At 38.3% G+C, this 7,703-nt stretch overlaps 1 pseudogene; it reads right to left on the bottom strand.

Annotated features, from left to right (window-relative positions):
• Window positions 1–6,124, bottom strand: part of LOC101420380 (aldo-keto reductase family 1 member B10-like) — a 47,534-nt pseudogene extending 41,410 nt beyond the window's left edge.
• Window positions 6,125–7,703: the final 1,579 nt, after the last annotated feature.

Below are 7,703 nucleotides of genomic sequence, written 5' to 3' on the forward strand. Positions count from 1 at the left end.
TATCCTTCTGATAGCCTTCCCTTCTAACTCTCCTCCAAGCTTCTTTCCTGTCTTTTTCCTTTCAGGCTGTAGGGCTCCCTTTAGTGTTTCCTGAACAGCCCAATTCTTTTTTATGAACTCTCTTAATTCCTGTTTATATGTGAATGTTTTAAATTCACCTCAATATTTGAAGGGCAGTTTTGTTGAATAAAGAATTCTCAGCTGGAAATTTTTTTCTTTCAGTATGCTAATTATGTCTCAGCACTGTCTTCTCAATCCCATGGTTTCGGATGAGAAATCTGCACTAAGTCTTACTGGGTGTCCCTCCCTCCCCCCCTTTTCCTTCTCTTATTTTACTGAAACTCCCATGACACATATGTTATTGTGCTTTTTGTTATCATTAAACTCCCTGAAACCCTGATCAATTTTTTTTTTCATTCTTTTCTCTCTGTTCTCTTTCTTCAAATTCAGCTATTCTGTTTTCTAGATCACTTATTCTTTCTTCTACGATTTTGAGTCTGCTTTTGTATGAATCTAATGTGTTTTTTATCACACCTATTTTTGTTTTTTGTTCCAATAAGTGCTGTCATGTTTCTATTCAGGCTTTAAAGTTCTTCTTTCTGCTCACCCAATGTCTTCTTTTTTTTTCTTTATTTATTTTTTAATGTTACATTAAAAAATATGAGGTCCCCATATACCCCCCACCTCCCTCACCCCACTCCTCCCCCCATAACAACAACCTCCTCCATCATCATGAGACATTCATTGCATTTGGTGAATATATCTCTGAGCACAGCTGCACCTCATGGTCAATGGTCCACACCATAGCCCACACTCTCCCACAGTCCACCCAGTGGGCCATGGGAAGACATACAATGTCTGGTAACTGTCCCTGCAGCACCACCCAGGACAATTCCAACCCCCAAAAATGCCCCCACATCACATCTCTTCCTCCCACTCCCTACCCCCAGCAGCCACCATGGCCACTTTTTTCACACCAAAGCCACATTTCCTTTGATTACTAATCACAATAGTTCACAAATAGAATATCAGTAAGTCCAGTCTGATCCATACTCTATTCCTCAATCCTGTGGACCTTAGAATGGTTGTGTCCACTGCACATCTATATCAAGAGGGAGCTTAGATTCCACATGGATGCTGGATGCAATCCTCCTACTTTCAGTTGTAGGCACTCTTGGCTCCCTGGTGTGGTGGCTGACCTTCTTCATCTCCATGTTAGCTGAGTAGGGTAAGTCCAATAAACCAGAGTGTAGGAGTTGCAAGTCTGTTGAGGCTCAGGGCCTCAACATGGTCTATCACATGGTCAGTCCAGAGATTCAGGTCCCCTGGGTATACACTAAACCCCAGCACCAACTACAGATCAGTAAAAGTAACAGGAGAGGCTTGTGAACAAAGATCACATCTTAGTCCACCTCCATCAAACATCAAACACAAACTCCAAAGTAGGGCCAACTGACATGGCACTGAACTCCATCTGCCATGACCATGACCATGACCATATAACCTGTGGGTCTCTGTAGCCCTCAGAAGAACCAATACCTGAGGTTGTATTTACTTTATCTGTCTCTGGGACTCTGCTGAGGTGTGCATAAGGGCAACCCCTCTGATAACCTCCCGGCTCTTTTTGAAGACTCATAGTCTCCCAATGTCTTCTTGATATCCTTTATCTCTTTAGCCATATTGTCTTTCAACTCATTGATTTGATTTAGGAAGTTTTCATGACTATCATTGACTACTTGTCTCAAATACTGTGACTCATCTGGGGCTTTGATATGTTCCTTTGCTTGAGCCATATCTTCCTTTATCTTAGTATGACTTGTAATTTTTTGCTGATGTCTAGGCATCTGATTATGATGGTGAATTTATTCTGATGCTCACTTTCTCTTGTGTAGGGATTTAATGGTGCCAGTCTCTGTGTTACTCCTGTTCTTTCAAGCTTCTAGCTCTTTATACCTGACCCTTTTTAGTTTCTCATATGCATGCCCTGGACCCAATAATGAGTTGTAGGCCAGCTTCCAAAGGTCTTGGGGAGGGAGGCTGTAAAGTCTCCCCCAAACCTCTTCTATTTATTTACTTTTATTTTCCTTACATACACTTTCTTCTTTGCCAGCGTATGGTGATCTTTGGCAGATCTTTCTACTCAAATCCTGGTCGGAATGTCTTCATTGCATCCCAGACTGTAAAAATGTGACAGAGGAACCTACCTTAGGGCTATTTGGATCCTTCCAAATCAAACTTTCTCAAAAACCATTCTCTTCCCTTTGCCAGCAGCCCCTTCCTTTTCCCCAGGTAGGAAATAATTCCACTCCCCTCTGCATTCTCAACAACTAGTTCCAGTGAGTAAGGAGGATGATTGAAAGGGTCAGATTTCTTTAATCCCCTGCCAGCTCCCAGGGCAAACAATGGTGAAGGTCCCTGGCCAGGAAAGGTTTGTGGAACTCAGCAGACATAATTTGCCGGCCAAAACCTGAGATAAGCTTAGGCTGCATCTCTCTCTCTGCCTTTTATTGGGGAAATGGACTCCTGTGGCCCCTCTCTCTGTAGCCAGGGACCAGGGAGCTCAACGCTGTCTGATCTGAGGGAGGGGGCATTGTTACCAGCAGCTGCAGTTTTTGCTCACAGAGTTTTCTTGTCAAGTGTCTTCTTCTCTTTGCCCCTCTCTCTTCTGTTTGCGGTCCAGCCTTCCTATGGTGTCCTATACTTAGAACATTTTTCCAAGCAGTTTCTTCCTATCCTTTCTATCCTTTAGCTATTTTTCTGGGAGAGAAGTAAGTCCTGTGACTCTCTAATGGTCCATCTTCCCAGAATTCTCAATAGTAATTATTTATTAGAATTTCTTGACTAGATTTTTTTGAAACCTACAAATTTTGTTTCATCATGAATAAAATAGTTCAGTGTGATTAAATTTCTATTTACCTTTTTTTAAGATTTATTTATTTCTCTCCCCTCCCCCCCCCACCCTGGTTGTCTGTTCTCTGTGTCTATTTGCTGCGTCGTCTTCTTTGTCCGCTTCTGTTATTGTCAGCAGGACAGGAATCTGTGTTTCTTTTTGTTGTTTCATCTTGTTGTGTCAGTTCTCCGTGTGTGTGGCACCATTCCTGGGCAGGCTGCACTTTCTTTCCCGCTGGGTGGCTCTTCTTATGGGGTGCACTCCTTGTGAGTGGAGCTCCCCTATGCAGGGGACATCCTTGTGTGGCTTGGCACTCCTTGCATGCATCAGCACTGTGCATGGGGCAGCATTTTACCACAAGAAATAGAAAATAAGATTTCTGCCTATGTATAAGGTATATTTGGCATATATGTAAATGAAACTAAAAATTCTATAAAGACAAATGATAAAATAAGTTCATTAGTATAATATCAAATGTAAAATACAAAATGTGAATGCATAATTTCAGAATAAACAAAGTTACATTTAAACACCTTTATTATCCATACCTTTGAAAGATTTAATAGTCTTTTAAATATTTTGCTATTATAATTTATAGGAGAGAAATGTCTACAGTAGAAGGATGTATATATTAGAAAAGGGTGGAACTGTCACAGTATAAGCCTACAAATTACATTGATGCATTAAACTTCAGGATCCTAAAAAATTAATTTTGAGGATTAGCACCACCAATGGATGTATCTGGAGGTATTTATTTTTCCTTGGCCTGAAGAAAATGTAGTTCTTTTAATTTCCAAAAATTGCATATGCTTCAAAAAGCAGGATTCATGAAGAAAAAAGTGGGGGAGTGTGAGACAAAAGACCCACCCCTCAAAGATGGCACTCAAATAAACAACCACTGAGCCCGCCTAAACTGCCCCTGGCCTCAGTAACAAGACCTCTGGAGCCAATCAGCCTTATCAAATTAACATAACCAATCCAGTTCTTACACACCATCCAACCTCCCCTCACTCACCCATATATACCACTGCACTTTTTCAATAAACCAGACCTGCACCAGGAGTCTGCGTCTTCAGAGCGGTCACTGTGTGTGAGTCTTTGTTCTGTTTGTCACTCATCGGGCTTAAGCCTCCTCGGTCGTCCCGGTCGCCCCCTCCCCACGTGTGTGGGCCGCAGCGTTCACGGAGAACAACAACAGGGGAGAGCAAAGATCTGTAATGAAGGGAGATCAACCTAAAATTGCTTCCGTTTTTAGGTTTTATCAATGACTTTTCGTGTGCATAATACCAGGCTCAGTGCTTTGATTCTGTATCAAGAACTGTAGCAAGAGATCTCTGACCTTCAGAACTTTCAAATTACTTGAGGAATTAAGAAGTAGTAGAGTCTCATTTCTTTCTAACCCATTTATGTGGTTTAATCATAGAAAGCATTGTTTAATTTCAGGGCCTTAAAAAGAGCAAAGTAGTCTTCTTTAATGTGAATATGTACCAAGAAAAAAATGTAGAAATTGTGCCAATTACTCATGAGCTATTCTCTGATCCTTGACCCTGAGGAAAACTCTCTTTTAGGTCCATCAGTTTTCTCTTGAGGATGGATATGCTATCAATGGCTTCTTCTGAATTATAGCTTGGCTGCAGATGTGCCTTCTTTTCCTATCCCAGTGTGGAGTAGGGTTATGGTAAGAGAGGAGGATTGGGTCTTAGGATAGAGTCCTAACAAGAGGATGTGAAAATACCTGCTGCAGTCCCAAATCTTATGCTTTTCATGTGGTCTTAATGTAGTTGTGTGCTGGAGCTGTCCCCCACCAGCTTTTACTGTCTCATGGGATGTTTGTTATATTTTCAGGAATTTGGGAGCTGGTTGTTAAGTAGAGCCATTATTAAAAGATGTGTAAACTGAAAATTTAGTAATTTATATTAAAACCAAAAGAATAAATACTTAAAACTCACTCACCATTTCCTAGTTATTTTACTGCATTTTACTCTTACCTATGCTCTTAAAGTTATTAATGCCTTATCATATCCGTATAGTGGGAAAACTATATAATCTTATGCTCTGTATTCAGCGAAATTGGTCATATGGGGAATATTTAAACCAATTAGCAAATCCTAAGAATCAGTGCTTGATTTATTGTTTTGTTGCTTGTCTGGATGTAATAAAGTGAAAGGGAAATGTTAATATTGGAGATATAGCCTTTTGTGAATTACAAAACATTGAGTAAATATTCTTCCAGTATTTGAAAACTATTGCTCTGATTCAAAAAAGAAGTTTTTCATGTCATTGAGCAATGGGTGGTATTCTGGCATACTGTTTTTTTGTTTCACTTTCATCTTAATTGATAACATAAATGAAAATATTAATCAACATTCATGTAGGAAATACACTCCATAGGCTAACTACAGATACAAGATTTCCTAAATACTCAATGAAAGAATTCTGTGACAATCTAACAGCTATATGGAATTCACAATAAAGTGCATTATATATTTTATTATTTGTAAATTGAATGCTACATTTCCTTTTATCAGTAATTTTTTTTGAATTTGAGAAGTTGTGAGTTAAAACAATAATGCATACCATGCATCACCCCACCACCACCACCTTATGTTGTGACACATTATACTGAATGTACATTTCTACATTTGTGTGTGCATATATGTTTCTTTGTGTGTATACTGTTTTCTCTAGAGAGCTGTCTTTTTAGTATTTGTCAAACATTTCTAGCAAACCATAGCCCCTGCCTCTTGTCCATGAAAGGAAAACCAGATTCTTATTGATCTCTCTCTACAGCTCTTAATTTTGTAAAGGAGGGCTTCTCTCTTGCTGTTTTCCTACTTTGCCCATCATTTTATCTCTGCACTACTTCGCTAGTCTCCTCATTCATCTTTTTCTTTGGTTTCTAGTCTCCACACAATAGCCAGAGTGCTCTTTCTATAACATGCCATGCTACTTCCCCAATTAAACTCTTTTAATAGCTTCTCATTGCACTAAGAATAAAATCAGAAATCTTTACCACAGTCTCCCAAATTGTATCATCTCTTTCCAGTCAGCTTTCTGTAACTCTCCCCCTCTTGCTCACTGTGCTCCAGCCACAAAGGCCATCTCTTCCATCTCTGGGACTTCCTGTTGACTTCCTTCTGTGTGTAATGTTTTGTTTCCAGCTGTCCAGACTGGCTCCTCATTTTTCAGACCCATCTCAAATACCATGTGTTCAAAGAGGCCTTTCCAGATCATCCTAACCAAAATCAGACTGCCAGTTATTCTCTATCATTTCATCTTCTTTACTTCACAGAACTTATCACAGTCTATAATTATATTTTTTATTTATATATCTACATCCTTGTTTTGTGTCAGTATCCCACAGTAAGTTCCATAGGTTGCTTCTCATTTTTATTGTTGTAATCTCATTTCAATAATTATGGAAGAGTGGTTACTAGATGTTGGAAGAAAGGAAGAAAGGAAGGAAAGAAGGAAGAAGGGAAGAAGCTCTAGAGAGAAGAATATAACTTTTTTAGCTCTACCCTTTTCTTATTGATCAAGTTCAATAAATGAGAGCAGTCCTTTTTTAAGTCATGCTGAGTAACGTAAAGTATTTTTTAGTTTGTGATACACTTGGAACCACACTATCCCCCCTATTATGAATTTTAATGATAATATTATGAACATTTATAAGTAATTGGCCTTTATTTAGGAGCAAAAAAAAAAAAAAACTGTCTACAGAGGAAGAAAGCTGATACCGAAGCAACTGGAAAAGTTTGCCTTGATAATGAGTTTGGACCAGTGTCCTTTGGTAATGGTAACTAGATGAGTAAATGAATCCTAGAAACATAGTGACCACCATTCTCCATAAAACAGATTGAACAAGTTAAATTATTTTTCCATCCTCCCTCCAGTTTTTAAAATATATAATATTGGAAGAACCTTCTGGCAAAGAGATCTATATATGTTAGCTTTTTCCCCACTGGTACTTTTCCCACCAGGCCTTTTTTTAAATTTTTTAAATTTTTATCTACACATTGGATTTTCATCAAGGGATAAATGCAGATTATGTTCTTTTTTCCTCTAGCCTGGGTTCCTATAAAGACCACAGCCAATGTCCCTTCAACTTCATTGTAACTTTGACCTCAAGGATGGAGGAACTGGTGTCGCAGCTACTTCCTCTTTCAATTTAGTGTAATTTGCATGTGTGAGGAAGATCATGGCAGAGATAATCCTTCCTATGATATTTAATGATCAATTTCTTATTATCTTTTTGGAGGTCTGTATTTATTTCTCACCCAGGCATAAAAGAAATCAAACATATATAATATTACTTGGCTGAAAAGTATTTTTTGAATAAAATTTCATCTAAATACCATGGGAATATTGGATTTATGAGCTTTCATTTAGTTAATCAAAATTATAATCTTTTCATCTCTTTTTGTGTTTCTATATATGTCTCCATATTCCACTGTCTGAGTAGTAATTCAGAAAAGTCTAAATGTATTTATCATTGTTATATGAAGTATTAAAATGCTCAAAGCATCTTTTTCCATCCCAGGAAATTTCTTGGGAAAATATTCAACATGTGGAAAAGATAGAGAATATAGAAGAGAAATGGATCTCTGCTTTTTTGAAACTTTTCTTTTTAGAACTTTTGAATAGAGTTAAGTCATTTGGGGCTATATGAAGAAATTTACCATAACACACATCTTTTTACCTTCTATAGCAAAGTCATTGGTGGGAAGTATGGTAGAAGCACTGCAGTTTCACGTCTGGAGTCATTTTAATATATCTGGATACTAAAGTCATGATCTGATGGTAAGAAACAGTG

The sequence above is a fragment of the Dasypus novemcinctus genome, chromosome 5, assembly GCF_030445035.2.
Source record: "Dasypus novemcinctus isolate mDasNov1 chromosome 5, mDasNov1.1.hap2, whole genome shotgun sequence".
Taxonomy (NCBI): Eukaryota; Metazoa; Chordata; class Mammalia; order Cingulata; family Dasypodidae; genus Dasypus; species Dasypus novemcinctus.